The sequence below is a fragment of the Littorina saxatilis genome, linkage group LG8 (genome assembly GCF_037325665.1).
Source record: "Littorina saxatilis isolate snail1 linkage group LG8, US_GU_Lsax_2.0, whole genome shotgun sequence".
Classification (NCBI taxonomy): domain Eukaryota; kingdom Metazoa; phylum Mollusca; class Gastropoda; order Littorinimorpha; family Littorinidae; genus Littorina; species Littorina saxatilis.
In genome coordinates, this window is record NC_090252.1 from 73,951,795 (window position 1) to 73,965,750 (window position 13,956).

General features: G+C 35.5%; 1 protein-coding gene across 5 annotated transcripts in view; it reads right to left on the minus strand.

Moving 5' to 3' along the window:
* LOC138974336 (mitochondrial import receptor subunit TOM70-like) overlaps nucleotides 1-13,956 on the minus strand; it is a 554,410-nt gene that overhangs the window by 106,381 nt on the left and 434,073 nt on the right. The window lies entirely within an intron of this gene.

Genomic DNA, 13,956 nt, shown 5'->3' on the forward strand with positions numbered 1-13,956 from the left:
GTTGATTGTAACAGCAGGATGTCTATATTGTTGATTGTTGATTGTAACAGCAGGATTTCTATAGTGTTGATTGTTGATTGTTGATTGTAACAGCAGGATTTCTATATTGTTGATTGTAACAGCAGGATTTCTATAGTGTTGATTGTTGATTGTTGATTGTAACAGCAGGATGTATATAGTGTTGATTGTTGATTGTAACAGCAGGATGTCTATATTGTTGATTGTTGATTGTTGATTGTAACAGCAGGATTTCTATATTGTTGATTGTTGATTGTAACAGCAGGATTTCTATATTGTTGATTGTTGATTGTAACAGCAGGATGTCTATAGTGTTGATTGTTGATTGTAACAGCAGGATGTCTATATTGTTGATTGTTGATTGTTGATTGTAACAGCAGGATGTCTATATTGTTGATTGTTGATTGTAACAGCAGGATGTCTATATTGTTGATTGTTGATTGTAACAGCAGGATTTCTATATTGTTGATTGTTGATTGTAACAGCAGGATGTCTATAGTGTTGATTGTTGATTGTAACAGCAGGATTTCTATATTGTTGATTGTTGATTGTAACAGCAGGATGTCTATATTGTTGATTGTTGATTGTAACAGCAGGATTTCTATATTGTTGATTGTTGATTGTAACAGCAGGATTTCTATATTGTTGATTGTTGATTGTAACAGCAGGATTTCTATAGTGTTGATTGTTGATTGTAACAGCAGGATGTCTATATTGTTGATTGTTGATTGTAACAGCAGGATTTCTATAGTGTTGATTGTTGATTGTAACAGCAGGATGTCTATATTGTTGATTGTTGATTGTAACAGCAGGATTTCTATATTGTTGATTGTTGATTGTAACAGCAGGGTTTCTATAGTGTTGATTGTTGATTGTAACAGCAGGATGTCTATATTGTTGATTGTTGATTGTTGATTGTAACAGCAGGATGTCTATATTGTTGATTGTTGATTGTTGATTGTAACAGCAGGATTTCTGTATTGTTGATTGTTGATTGTAACAGCAGGATTTCTATATTGTTGATTGTTGATTGTAACAGCAGGATGTCTATAGTGTTGATTGTTGATTGTAACAGCAGGATTTCTATATTGTTGATTGTTGATTGTTGATTGTAACAGCAGGATTTCTATAGTGTTGATTGTTGATTGTAACAGCAGGATTTCTATATTGTTGATTGTTGATTGTAACAGCAGGATGTCTATAGTGTTGATTGTTGATTGTAACAGCAGGATGTCTATATTGTTGATTGTTGATTGTAACAGCAGGATTTCTATAGTGTTGATTGTTGATTGTAACAGCAGGATTTCTGTATTGTTGATTGTTGATTGTAACAGCAGGATGTCTATAGTGTTGATTGTTGATTGTAACAGCAGGATTTCTATATTGTTGATTGTTGATTGTAACAGCAGGATTTCTATAGTGTTGATTGTTGATTGTAACAGCAGGATTTCTATATTGTTGATTGTTGATTGTAACAGCAGGATTTCTATATTGTTGATTGTTGATTGTAACAGCAGGATTTCTATAGTGTTGATTGTTGATTGTAACAGCAGGATTTCTATAGTGTTGATTGTTGATTGTTGATTGTAACAGCAGGATTTCTATATTGTTGATTGTTGATTGTAACAGCAGGATGTCTATATTGTTGATTGTTGATTGTTGATTGTAACAGCAGGATGTCTATAGTGTTGATTGTTGATTGTAACAGCAGGATGTCTATAGTGTTGATTGTTGATTGTTGATTGTAACAGCAGGATTTCTATAGTGTTGATTGTTGATTGTTGATTGTAACAGCAGGATTTCTATAGTGTTGATTGTTGATTGTTGATTGTAACAGCAGGATTTCTATAGTGTTGATTGTTGATTGTTGATTGTAACAGCAGGATTTCTATAGTGTTGATTGTTGATTGTAACAGCAGGATTTCTATATTGTTGATTGTTGATTGTAACAGCAGGATTTCTATATTGTTGATTGTTGATTGTAACAGCAGGATTTCTATATTGTTGATTGTTGATTGTAACAGCAGGATTTCTATATTGTTGATTGTAACAGCAGGATTTCTATAGTGTTGATTGTAACAGCAGGATTTCTATATTGTTGATTGTTGATTGTAACAGCAGGATGTCTATAGTGTTGATTGTTGATTGTAACAGCAGGATGTCTATATTGTTGATTGTTGATTGTAACAGCAGGATGTCTATAGTGTTGATTGTTGATTGTAACAGCAGGATTTCTATAGTGTTGATTGTTGATTGTAACAGCAGGATTTCTATATTGTTGATTGTTGATTGTAACAGCAGGATGTCTATAGTGTTGATTGTTGATTGTAACAGCAGGATTTCTATAGTGTTGATTGTTGATTGTAACAGCAGGATTTCTATATTGTTGATTGTTGATTGTAACAGCAGGATGTCTATATTGTTGATTGTTGATTGTAACAGCAGGATGTCTATAGTGTTGATTGTTGATTGTAACAGCAGGATGTCTATATTGTTGATTGTTGATTGTAACAGCAGGATGTCTATAGTGTTGATTGTTGATTGTAACAGCAGGATGTCTATAGTGTTGATTGTTGATTGTTGATTGTAACAGCAGGATTTCTATAGTGTTGATTGTTGATTGTTGATTGTAACAGCAGGATTTCTATAGTGTTGATTGTTGATTGTAACAGCAGGATTTCTATATTGTTGATTGTTGATTGTAACAGCAGGATTTCTATAGTGTTGATTGTTGATTGTAACAGCAGGATTTCTATATTGTTGATTGTTGATTGTAACAGCAGGATGTCTATAGTGTTGATTGTTGATTGTAACAGCAGGATGTCTATATTGTTGATTGTTGATTGTTGATTGTAACAGCAGGATTTCTATAGTGTTGATTGTTGATTGTAACAGCAGGATTTCTGTATTGTTGATTGTTGATTGTAACAGCAGGATGTCTATAGTGTTGATTGTAACAGCAGGATTTCTATATTGTTGATTGTTGATTGTAACAGCAGGATTTCTATAGTGTTGATTGTTGATTGTAACAGCAGGATTTCTATAGTGTTGATTGTTGATTGTTGATTGTAACAGCAGGATTTCTATATTGTTGATTGTTGATTGTAACAGCAGGATGTCTATATTGTTGATTGTTGATTGTTGATTGTAACAGCAGGATGTCTATAGTGTTGATTGTTGATTGTAACAGCAGGATGTCTATAGTGTTGATTGTTGATTGTTGATTGTAACAGCAGGATTTCTATATTGTTGATTGTTGATTGTAACAGCAGGATGTCTATAGTGTTGATTGTTGATTGTTGATTGTAACAGCAGGATGTCTATAGTGTTGATTGTTGATTGTAACAGCAGGATGTCTATAGTGTTGATTGTTGATTGTTGATTGTAACAGCAGGATTTCTATAGTGTTGATTGTTGATTGTAACAGCAGGATTTCTATATTGTTGATTGTTGATTGTAACAGCAGGATTTCTATAGTGTTGATTGTTGATTGTAACAGCAGGATTTCTATATTGTTGATTGTTGATTGTAACAGCAGGATTTCTATAGTGTTGATTGTTGATTGTAACAGCAGGATTTCTATAGTGTTGATTGTAACAGCAGGATTTCTATATTGTTGATTGTTGATTGTAACAGCAGGATGTCTATAGTGTTGATTGTTGATTGTAACAGCAGGATGTCTATATTGTTGATTGTTGATTGTAACAGCAGGATGTCTATAGTGTTGATTGTTGATTGTAACAGCAGGATTTCTATAGTGTTGATTGTTGATTGTAACAGCAGGATTTCTATATTGTTGATTGTTGATTGTAACAGCAGGATGTCTATAGTGTTGATTGTTGATTGTAACAGCAGGATTTCTATAGTGTTGATTGTTGATTGTAACAGCAGGATTTCTATATTGTTGATTGTTGATTGTAACAGCAGGATGTCTATATTGTTGATTGTTGATTGTAACAGCAGGATGTCTATAGTGTTGATTGTTGATTGTAACAGCAGGATGTCTATATTGTTGATTGTTGATTGTAACAGCAGGATGTCTATAGTGTTGATTGTTGATTGTAACAGCAGGATGTCTATAGTGTTGATTGTTGATTGTTGATTGTAACAGCAGGATTTCTATAGTGTTGATTGTTGATTGTTGATTGTAACAGCAGGATTTCTATAGTGTTGATTGTTGATTGTAACAGCAGGATTTCTATAGTGTTGATTGTTGATTGTAACAGCAGGATTTCTGTATTGTTGATTGTTGATTGTAACAGCAGGATGTCTATAGTGTTGATTGTTGATTGTAACAGCAGGATTTCTATATTGTTGATTGTTGATTGTAACAGCAGGATTTCTATAGTGTTGATTGTTGATTGTAACAGCAGGATTTCTATAGTGTTGATTGTTGATTGTTGATTGTAACAGCAGGATTTCTATATTGTTGATTGTTGATTGTAACAGCAGGATGTCTATATTGTTGATTGTTGATTGTAACAGCAGGATGTCTATAGTGTTGATTGTTGATTGTAACAGCAGGATGTCTATAGTGTTGATTGTTGATTGTTGATTGTAACAGCAGGATTTCTATATTGTTGATTGTTGATTGTAACAGCAGGATGTCTATAGTGTTGATTGTTGATTGTTGATTGTAACAGCAGGATGTCTATAGTGTTGATTGTTGATTGTAACAGCAGGATGTCTATAGTGTTGATTGTTGATTGTTGATTGTAACAGCAGGATTTCTATATTGTTGATTGTTGATTGTAACAGCAGGATGTCTATAGTGTTGATTGTTGATTGTAACAGCAGGATTTCTATATTGTTGATTGTTGATTGTAACAGCAGGATTTCTATATTGTTGATTGTTGATTGTAACAGCAGGATTTCTATAGTGTTGATTGTTGATTGTAACAGCAGGATTTCTATAGTGTTGATTGTTGATTGTTGATTGTAACAGCAGGATTTCTATATTGTTGATTGTTGATTGTAACAGCAGGATGTCTATATTGTTGATTGTTGATTGTTGATTGTAACAGCAGGATGTCTATAGTGTTGATTGTTGATTGTAACAGCAGGATGTCTATAGTGTTGATTGTTGATTGTTGATTGTAACAGCAGGATTTCTATAGTGTTGATTGTTGATTGTTGCTTGTAACAGCAGGATTTCTATAGTGTTGATTGTTGATTGTAACAGCAGGATTTCTATATTGTTGATTGTTGATTGTAACAGCAGGATTTCTATAGTGTTGATTGTTGATTGTAACAGCAGGATTTCTATATTGTTGATTGTTGATTGTAACAGCAGGATTTCTATAGTGTTGATTGTTGATTGTAACAGCAGGATTTCTATAGTGTTGATTGTAACAGCAGGATTTCTATATTGTTGATTGTTGATTGTAACAGCAGGATGTCTATAGTGTTGATTGTTGATTGTAACAGCAGGATGTCTATATTGTTGATTGTTGATTGTAACAGCAGGATGTCTATAGTGTTGATTGTTGATTGTAACAGCAGGATTTCTATAGTGTTGATTGTTGATTGTAACAGCAGGATTTCTATATTGTTGATTGTTGATTGTAACAGCAGGATGTCTATAGTGTTGATTGTTGATTGTAACAGCAGGATTTCTATAGTGTTGATTGTTGATTGTAACAGCAGGATTTCTATATTGTTGATTGTTGATTGTAACAGCAGGATGTCTATATTGTTGATTGTTGATTGTAACAGCAGGATGTCTATAGTGTTGATTGTTGATTGTAACAGCAGGATGTCTATATTGTTGATTGTTGATTGTAACAGCAGGATGTCTATAGTGTTGATTGTTGATTGTAACAGCAGGATGTCTATAGTGTTGATTGTTGATTGTTGATTGTAACAGCAGGATTTCTATAGTGTTGATTGTTGATTGTTGATTGTAACAGCAGGATTTCTATAGTGTTGATTGTTGATTGTAACAGCAGGATTTCTATATTGTTGATTGTTGATTGTAACAGCAGGATTTCTATAGTGTTGATTGTTGATTGTAACAGCAGGATTTCTATATTGTTGATTGTTGATTGTAACAGCAGGATGTCTATAGTGTTGATTGTTGATTGTAACAGCAGGATGTCTATATTGTTGATTGTTGATTGTTGATTGTAACAGCAGGATTTCTATAGTGTTGATTGTTGATTGTAACAGCAGGATTTCTGTATTGTTGATTGTTGATTGTAACAGCAGGATGTCTATAGTGTTGATTGTTGATTGTAACAGCAGGATTTCTATATTGTTGATTGTTGATTGTAACAGCAGGATTTCTATAGTGTTGATTGTTGATTGTAACAGCAGGATTTCTATAGTGTTGATTGTTGATTGTTGATTGTAACAGCAGGATTTCTATATTGTTGATTGTTGATTGTAACAGCAGGATGTCTATATTGTTGATTGTTGATTGTTGATTGTAACAGCAGGATGTCTATAGTGTTGATTGTTGATTGTAACAGCAGGATGTCTATAGTGTTGATTGTTGATTGTTGATTGTAACAGCAGGATTTCTATATTGTTGATTGTTGATTGTAACAGCAGGATGTCTATATTGTTGATTGTTGATTGTTGATTGTAACAGCAGGATGTCTATAGTGTTGATTGTTGATTGTAACAGCAGGATGTCTATAGTGTTGATTGTTGATTGTTGATTGTAACAGCAGGATTTCTATAGTGTTGATTGTTGATTGTAACAGCAGGATTTCTATATTGTTGATTGTTGATTGTAACAGCAGGATTTCTATAGTGTTGATTGTTGATTGTAACAGCAGGATTTCTATAGTGTTGATTGTTGATTGTAACAGCAGGATTTCTATAGTGTTGATTGTAACAGCAGGATTTCTATATTGTTGATTGTTGATTGTAACAGCAGGATGTCTATAGTGTTGATTGTTGATTGTAACAGCAGGATGTCTATATTGTTGATTGTTGATTGTAACAGCAGGATGTCTATAGTGTTGATTGTTGATTGTAACAGCAGGATTTCTATAGTGTTGATTGTTGATTGTAACAGCAGGATTTCTATATTGTTGATTGTTGATTGTAACAGCAGGATGTCTATAGTGTTGATTGTTGATTGTAACAGCAGGATTTCTATAGTGTTGATTGTTGATTGTAACAGCAGGATTTCTATATTGTTGATTGTTGATTGTAACAGCAGGATGTCTATATTGTTGATTGTTGATTGTAACAGCAGGATGTCTATAGTGTTGATTGTTGATTGTAACAGCAGGATGTCTATATTGTTGATTGTTGATTGTAACAGCAGGATGTCTATAGTGTTGATTGTTGATTGTAACAGCAGGATGTCTATAGTGTTGATTGTTGATTGTTGATTGTAACAGCAGGATTTCTATAGTGTTGATTGTTGATTGTTGATTGTAACAGCAGGATTTCTATAGTGTTGATTGTTGATTGTAACAGCAGGATTTCTATATTGTTGATTGTTGATTGTAACAGCAGGATTTCTATAGTGTTGATTGTTGATTGTAACAGCAGGATTTCTATATTGTTGATTGTTGATTGTAACAGCAGGATGTCTATAGTGTTGATTGTTGATTGTAACAGCAGGATTTCTATAGTGTTGATTGTTGATTGTAACAGCAGGATTTCTATATTGTTGATTGTTGATTGTAACAGCAGGATGTCTATATTGTTGATTGTTGATTGTAACAGCAGGATGTCTATAGTGTTGATTGTTGATTGTAACAGCAGGATGTCTATATTGTTGATTGTTGATTGTAACAGCAGGATGTCTATAGTGTTGATTGTTGATTGTAACAGCAGGATGTCTATAGTGTTGATTGTTGATTGTTGATTGTAACAGCAAGATTTCTATAGTGTTGATTGTTGATTGTTGATTGTAACAGCAGGATTTCTATAGTGTTGATTGTTGATTGTAACAGCAGGATTTCTATATTGTTGATTGTTGATTGTAACAGCAGGATTTCTATAGTGTTGATTGTTGATTGTAACAGCAGGATTTCTATATTGTTGATTGTTGATTGTAACAGCAGGATTTCTATAGTGTTGATTGTTGATTGTAACAGCAGGATGTCTATAGTGTTGATTGTTGATTGTTGATTGTAACAGCAGGATTTCTATAGTGTTGATTGTTGATTGTTGATTGTAACAGCAGGATTTCTATAGTGTTGATTGTTGATTGTAACAGCAGGATTTCTATAGTGTTGATTGTTGATTGTTGATTGTAACAGCAGGATTTCTATAGTGTTGATTGTTGATTGTTGATTGTAACAGCAGGATTTCTATAGTGTTGATTGTTGATTGTAACAGCAGGATTTCTATAGTGTTGATTGTTGATTGTAACAGCAGGATTTCTATAGTGTTGATTGTTGATTGTTGATTGTAACAGCAGGATTTCTATAGTGTTGATTGTTGATTGTAACAGCAGGATTTCTATAGTGTTGATTGTTGATTGTTGATTGTAACAGCAGGATGTCTATAGTGTTGATTGTTGATTGTTGATTGTAACAGCAGGATTTCTATAGTGTTGATTGTTGATTGTAACAGCAGGATTTCTATATTGTTGATTGTTGATTGTAACAGCAGGATGTCTATAGTGTTGATTGTTGATTGTAACAGCAGGATGTCTATAGTGTTGATTGTTGATTGTTGATTGTAACAGCAGGATTTCTATAGTGTTGATTGTTGATTGTAACAGCAGGATGTCTATAGTGTTGATTGTTGATTGTAACAGCAGGATTTCTATATTGTTGATTGTTGATTGTAACAGCAGGATTTCTATAGTGTTGATTGTTGATTGTTGATTGTAACAGCAGGATTTCTATAGTGTTGATTGTTGATTGTTGATTGTAACAGCAGGATTTCTATAGTGTTGATTGTTGATTGTTGATTGTAACAGCAGGATTTCTATAGTGTTGATTGTTGATTGTTGATTGTAACAGCAGGATTTCTATAGTGTTGATTGTTGATTGTAACAGCAGGATTTCTATAGTGTTGATTGTTGATTGTTGATTGTAACAGCAGGATGTCTATAGTGTTGATTGTTGATTGTTGATTGTAACAGCAGGATTTCTATAGTGTTGATTGTTGATTGTAACAGCAGGATTTCTATAGTGTTGATTGTTGATTGTAACAGCAGGATTTCTATAGTGTTGATTGTTGATTGTAACAGCAGGATTTCTATAGTGTTGATTGTTGATTGTTGATTGTAACAGCAGGATGTCTATAGTGTTGATTGTTGATTGTAACAGCAGGATTTCTATAGTGTTGATTGTTGATTGTAACAGCAGGATTTCTATAGTGTTGATTGTTGATTGTTGATTGTAACAGCAGGATGTCTATAGTGTTGATTGTTGATTGTTGATTGTAACAGCAGGATTTCTATAGTGTTGATTGTTGATTGTAACAGCAGGATTTCTATAGTGTTGATTGTTGATTGTAACAGCAGGATTTCTATAGTGTTGATTGTTGATTGTTGATTGTAACAGCAGGATGTCTATAGTGTTGATTGTTGATTGTAACAGCAGGATGTCTATAGTGTTGATTGTTGATTGTAACAGCAGGATGTCTATAGTGTTGATTGTTGATTGTTGATTGTAACAGCAGGATTTCTATAGTGTTGATTGTTGATTGTAACAGCAGGATTTCTATATTGTTGATTGTTGATTGTAACAGCAGGATGTCTATAGTGTTGATTGTTGATTGTAACAGCAGGATGTCTATAGTGTTGATTGTTGATTGTTGATTGTAACAGCAGGATTTCTATAGTGTTGATTGTTGATTGTTGATTGTAACAGCAGGATTTCTATAGTGTTGATTGTTGATTGTAACAGCAGGATGTCTATAGTGTTGATTGTTGATTGTAACAGCAGGATGTCTATAGTGTTGATTGTTGATTGTAACAGCAGGATTTCTATAGTGTTGATTGTTGATTGTAACAGCAGGATGTCTATAGTGTTGATTGTTGATTGTTGATTGTAACAGCAGGATTTCTATATTGTTGATTGTTGATTGTAACAGCAGGATGTCTATATTGTTGATTGTTGATTGTAACAGCAGGATGTCTATAGTGTTGATTGTTGATTGTAACAGCAGGATGTCTATATTGTTGATTGTTGATTGTAACAGCAGGATGTCTATAGTGTTGATTGTTGATTGTAACAGCAGGATGTCTATAGTGTTGATTGTAACAGCAGGATGTCTATATTGTTGATTGTTGATTGTAACAGCAGGATTTCTATAGTGTTGATTGTTGATTGTAACAGCAGGATGTCTATATTGTTGATTGTTGATTGTAACAGCAGGATGTCTATAGTGTTGATTGTTGATTGTAACAGCAGGATGTCTATAGTGTTGATTGTAACAGCAGGATTTCTATAGTGTTGATTGTTGATTGTAACAGCAGGATTTCTATAGTGTTGATTGTTGATTGTTGATTGTAACAGCAGGATGTCTATAGTGTTGATTGTTGATTGTAACAGCAGGATGTCTATAGTGTTGATTGTTGATTGTTGATTGTAACAGCAGGATGTCTATAGTGTTGATTGTTGATTGTTGATTGTAACAGCAGGATTTCTATAGTGTTGATTGTTGATTGTTGATTGTAACAGCAGGATTTCTATAGTGTTGATTGTTGATTGTAACAGCAGGATGTCTATAGTGTTGATTGTTGATTGTAACAGCAGGATTTCTATAGTGTTGATTGTTGATTGTAACAGCAGGATGTCTATAGTGTTGATTGTTGATTGTAACAGCAGGATGTCTATAGTGTTGATTGTTGATTGTTGATTGTAACAGCAGGATTTCTATATTGTTGATTGTTGATTGTAACAGCAGGATGTCTATAGTGTTGATTGTTGATTGTAACAGCAGGATTTCTATAGTGTTGATTGTTGATTGTTGATTGTAACAGCAGGATGTCTATAGTGTTGATTGTTGATTGTAACAGCAGGATTTCTATATTGTTGATTGTTGATTGTAACAGCAGGATGTCTATATTGTTGATTGTTGATTGTAACATCAGGATGTCTATAGTGTTGATTGTTGATTGTAACAGCAGGATGTCTATAGTGTTGATTGTTGATTGTAACAGCAGGATGTCTATATTGTTGATTGTAACAGCAGGATGTCTATAGTGTTGATTGTAACAGCAGGATTTCTATATTGTTGATTGTTGATTGTAACAGCAGGATTTCTATATTGTTGATTCTTGGCACGTGTTGACGTGTAACTGAACAGACCTGTACTTTGTAAACGCCAGGGCACGTGTAAGGTGGTTTACAGGTTGGTTTACACTAAAGGAAGGTATTTTAACATTAAAAAACCCGCGTGCAAAGTTGATGTAGTACTTGGACAACGTTCAGTGTGGATATCACTGTGTTTGCTTTGTGATCCAAACCCTCTTCTCATACTAAACTCTCCCAGCTGGAGACATCTAACGAGAGTAAACGAGGGCTGGTTATATCAGAACATTGTGGTAGTATTTTATATTCACGACTGGCAGGACCTCGTGACCCAGCATAATTAACAGACCCAAGGTGAAGGTTTTTCATAATTCTTGTCAAAAAAACACCGGAAGTTTGTTGTCCCCCAATAAAGGGGTAAGCCGAGACTAACAATGGCGGCCACCATGCGCTAAGTCCCAAACCCTACTGCAAGTCGTGATAGACTTCTTATAATAAGAAAGAAAATATAGTATTATTTGTGAACAGCTGGTTTCATCATATGACGTTATAGCTTACCTACACGTCAAGCTTTGCGCACCAAGTATTCATGGCTTATTTAAGCACATACTCTGAATGAAATGATTGACCGTCTTACAGAATGCCTGTGGTAACTGACTATCTCCTCATATCAAATGTCGAAAATGGAGATGCCGTTTGTCTTTAAAAGTCGCATCCAATGACAAGACTTTTGTTTACTTATGCGGGGCGTAGAAAGTCTCAAGTGTGCTAGACCTAATTAGCATGTAATTAACGTGTAGTTAGACGTGCCTAGCGACGAAGAGTGTAGGTGCTGGTATTAGAAGAGAGCCTGTATATCAACACAGGAACAGAGTTTGAACATAACTGTCGACATTTATTAATAGGCTCGTTTATACCTTGTGCTTATATTTCTTTACAGTTGTGCGTGTGTGTGTGTGGTTAATTGTTCTTTATGGTGTTGGTCTTAGTGTGTGTGTGTGTGTGTGTGTGTGGTGTGGTGTGTGGTTAATTGTTCTCTATGGTGTTGGTCTGTGGTGTGTGTGGTGTGGTGTGTGTGTGGTGTGTGTGTGTGTGTGGTGTGGTGTGTGTGGTGTGGTGTGTGTGTGTGTGTGTGTGTTGTTAAGTCTTTTTGCTGTTGGTCTCAGTGTATTTGTTGGTGTTGCTGTTTATCTTTCTATTTGTGTCATTTCCGTGTTTCATGTCAACACCTGGCGTCGTAAGGTTCCAGGAAACTCAAGTTGATGACGCGAATCAGCGAATGACACGTCCCCTTGTGTGACCTACCTTGTGGGTGACAGGTACACCTGTACCGTCTGTCAGCAACAGGCCACGCCCCCTTCACTCATTGTGCGACACAGGGCACGCCCCCTTCACACATTGTGCAACATGCCTTGTTCTCCGTGCAGACTTACAGACTTTGACCTGTAGATCAGTGCTATGGTGCCTCCCTTACCAGTGACTGTACATGTCAGTTTGTTTGACCTGTAGATCAGTGCTATGGTGCCTCCCTTATCACTGACTGTACATGTCAGTTTGTTTGACCTGTAGATCAGTGCTATGGTGCCTCCCTTATCAATGACTGTACATGTCAGTTTGTTTGACCTGTAGATCAGTGCTATGGTGCCTCCCTTATCACTGACTGTACATGTCAGTTTGTTTGACCTGTAGATCAGTGCTATGATGCCTCCCTTATCAAGACTGTACATGTCAGTATGTTTGACCTGTAGATCAGTGCTATGGTGCCTCCCTTGTCAAGACTGTACATGTCAGTATGTTTGACCTGTAGATCAGTGCTATGATGCCTCCCTTATCAAGACTGTACATGTCAGTATGTTTGACCTGTAGATCAGTGCTATGATGCCTCCCTTATCAATGACTGTACATGTCAGTTTGTTTGACCTGTAGATCAGTGCTATGGTGCCCCTTATCAATGACTGTACATGTCAGTATGTTTGACCTGTAGATCAGTGCTATGGTGCCTCCCTTATCAATGACTGTACATGTCAGTTTGTTTGACCTGTAGATCAGTGCTATGGTGCCTCCCTTGTCAATGACTGTACATGTCAGTTTGTTTGACCTGTAGATCAGTGCTATGGTGCCTCCCTTATCAATGACTGTACATGTCAGTTTGTTTGACCTGTAGATCAGTGCTATGGTGCCCCTTATCACTGACTGTACATGTCAGTTTGTTTGACCTGTAGATCAGTGCTATGGTGCCTCCCTTGTCAATGACTGTACATGTCAGTTTGTTTGACCTGTAGATCAGTGCTATGGTGCCTCCCTTGTCAATGACTGTACATGTCAGTATGTTTGACCTGTAGATCAGTGCTATGGTGCCTCCCTTATCACTGACTGTACATGTCAGTTTGTTTGACCTGTAGATCAGTGCTATGGTGCCCCTTATCAAGACTGTACATGTCAGTTTGGCTTAATTCATGGGTTTGTGCTGTGGACATTGAGTTTAGCACTGTGGACGTTTTCAAGAGGACGAATCCATCTTACACACACACACACACACACACACACACACACACACACACACACACACACACACACACACACACACACACACACACACACACACACACACACACAGACAGAAGGAGAGAGGGAGAGAGAGAGAGAGAAAGACACGCGCAAACACAACCACGCATAAATATACAGAAAGAGAGAGAGAGAGAGAGAGAGAGAGAGAGAGAGAGAGAGAGAGAGAGAGAGAGAGAGAGAGAGAGAGAGAGAG